Genomic DNA, 2,557 nt, shown 5'->3' on the forward strand with positions numbered 1-2,557 from the left:
ACTTGGAGGAAATTATGCTAAGTGAAATATCAGACAGAGAAAGACAAATACTGTATGCTACCACTTACATGTGGAGTCTAAAAAAATATAACAAACTAGTGATTCACAGATATAGATTCACAGATATAGAGAACAAGCTAGTGGCTAGCAGTGGAGAGAGGGAAGAGGGGAGGGGCAACATATGGGTAGGGGATTAAGAGGTACCAAACTACAGGGTATAAAAGAAATAAGCTACAGGGACATATTGTACAACACAGGGAATAGAGCCAATATTTTATAATAACTATAAGTGGCGTATAACCTTTAAAAATTATGAAACATTATGTTATACACCTGTAACTTACATAACATTGTACATCAACTATACCTGAATTTAAAAAAATGAAAAGAAAGAAATGACGGCGCCGCCGGGGGCCCCGCAGACTCTGCGTAGGGGTTGGCGCCGGAGAGGTCCGGCCGTCTGGGGCTGACACCCAGCACCCAGCCCGTCGAGTCCGCAGCGCCTCGGCCCCGGTGCGCCGCCGCGGCCTGGGAGCGTCGGCCAGGCGGGCCGGCATTAAACTGAGATGTCCCTGTACGATGACCTGGGAGTGGAGACCAGTGACTCAAAAACAGCAGCCTGGTCCCCAAACTTCAAACTTGTGTAGTCTCAGCTCCAGGTGAAGAAGGCAGCTGTCACTCAGGCGAAGAGCCAGAGGACAAAACAAAGTACAGTCCTTGCCCCGTAGTCGACCTGAAGCGAGGTGCCTCTTCAGGCCAGAGGCAGACTGTGGACACCGCGCCGCACGTGGCAGCGGGCCTCAAGGATCCGGTTCCCAGGGCGGTTTCTGCAGGAGAAAGTTTTGATTTCCCTAGCTGATGAACATGATCCCATGTTTCCTAACGATTGTGAGAAAGTAGTGAAGCGCCAAAGAGAGGAGCGACAGAGACAGCGGGAGCTGGAAAGACAAATAGAAGAGAGAGAAAAGAGGCGTAAAGACAGACATGAATCCAGGAGACCAGATTCAGATTCTGATGAAGATGAAGATTATGAGCCAGAGAGGAGGAAGAGAAGTCTGGGCGGAGCTGCCATTCCACCACCCACTTCTCTTGTAGAGAAAAACAGTTACCCAGAGACTTTCCTTATGCAGAGGATTCAAGACCTCGCTCACCGTCTTCCAAAGCTGCTATCCCTCCCCCAGTGTACGAGGAAGACAGACCCAGATCCCCGACCGGCCCCGGCAACTCCTTCCTCCCCAACAGGGTGGCACAGTAGCACATAAAATCATGCTTCCGGGAAGGCCAGGGTCTTGGGAAGCACAAGCAGGGCTTGAGCACAGCGCTGTCAAGTGGAGAAGACCAGCAAGCGGGGAGGCAAGATCATCGTGGGCGACGCCACTGAGAAAGATGCAACCAGGAAGTGGGATTCAAATCCATTAACTGAAATACATAAGTGTCCTACTAAAGTGGCCCTGCTAAGGAACATGGTTGGTGCAGGAGAGGTAGATGAAGACTTGGAAGTTGAAACCAAGGAAGAGTGTGAAAAATATGGCAAAGTCGGAAAATGTGTGATATTTGAAATTCCTGGTGCCCCTAATGATGAAGCAATACGAATGCTTTTAGAATTTGAGAGTGCTGAATCAGCAATTAAAGCTGTTGTTGATCTGAATGGGAGGTATTTTGGTGGACGGGTGGTCAAAGCATGTTTCTACAATTTGGATAAATTCAGGGTCTTGGATTTGGCAGAACAGGTGTGACTGCAAGAACTAGAGCCTGAGTCATCTCCAGCGATCCTTCAACAAGCCGCAGACTGAGCAGCGGAGAGCAAGGCGACAGGCAGCCTGCATGGCTGTGGGTACAGAGACTCTGGAAGGACTTCTAAGATATATGTCGACTGATCCCTTTTTTATTTTGTGGTTTTTTAATATAGTATAACAATCCTTTAAAAAAAAAAAAACAAGATAGATAACTAATAAGAAGCTGCTGTATAAAAAAAAAATAAAATTCAGAAATTCAAAAACATAAATAAATAAATAACAATGTGTGCCTCTCTGGTTGTTTCTCTCTCTCTTTTTTTTTTTTTTTTTTTTTTTTCCCCTTTTTTTTACCACTTCTGAGGTGATTACATTTTTTGCTAGGATTTCATGATAATCCTCAAGTGCTTCAGTGATATGGCATTTCTTGCACTAAAATATCTAGAAAGTTTTGGGATATGGGGTTGTGTTACCCTTTGCTTTTCTTTCTTTTTTTTTTTTTGATTCATTTTGATAAAACCTGCAAGTTACTAAAAAAAAGAAAAAGAAAAAGAAATAACCTATGATACATGCGATCGCATGGATGAATCTCAACATTTTTGTGCTGAGTGAAAGAAGCCAGACATAGAAGACTACATACTGGAAGATTTCATTTATATGAAACTATAAAAAAAGACAAATATATCAAGACGGAAAACAGATCAGTGGATGTCTAGGACCAGGGATGGAAAATTGAGAAAGGGAACAGGGAACATTTTAGGATGATGTAAATGTTCTCTATATTGATCATGATACTGATTATACAGGTGTATAAATATGTCAAA

The 2,557-nt window shown here is 43.9% G+C and overlaps 1 pseudogene; it reads left to right on the top strand.

Annotated features, from left to right (window-relative positions):
• The first annotated feature begins 566 nt into the window (after positions 1-566).
• On the top strand, positions 567-1,736 carry LOC103071080 (splicing factor 45 pseudogene; annotated as a pseudogene).
• Positions 1,737-2,557: the final 821 nt, after the last annotated feature.

This window comes from Lipotes vexillifer, unplaced genomic scaffold, assembly GCF_000442215.2.
Source record: "Lipotes vexillifer unplaced genomic scaffold, Lipotes_vexillifer_v1.1 scaffold230, whole genome shotgun sequence".
In the NCBI taxonomy this organism is placed as follows: Eukaryota; Metazoa; Chordata; class Mammalia; order Artiodactyla; family Lipotidae; genus Lipotes; species Lipotes vexillifer.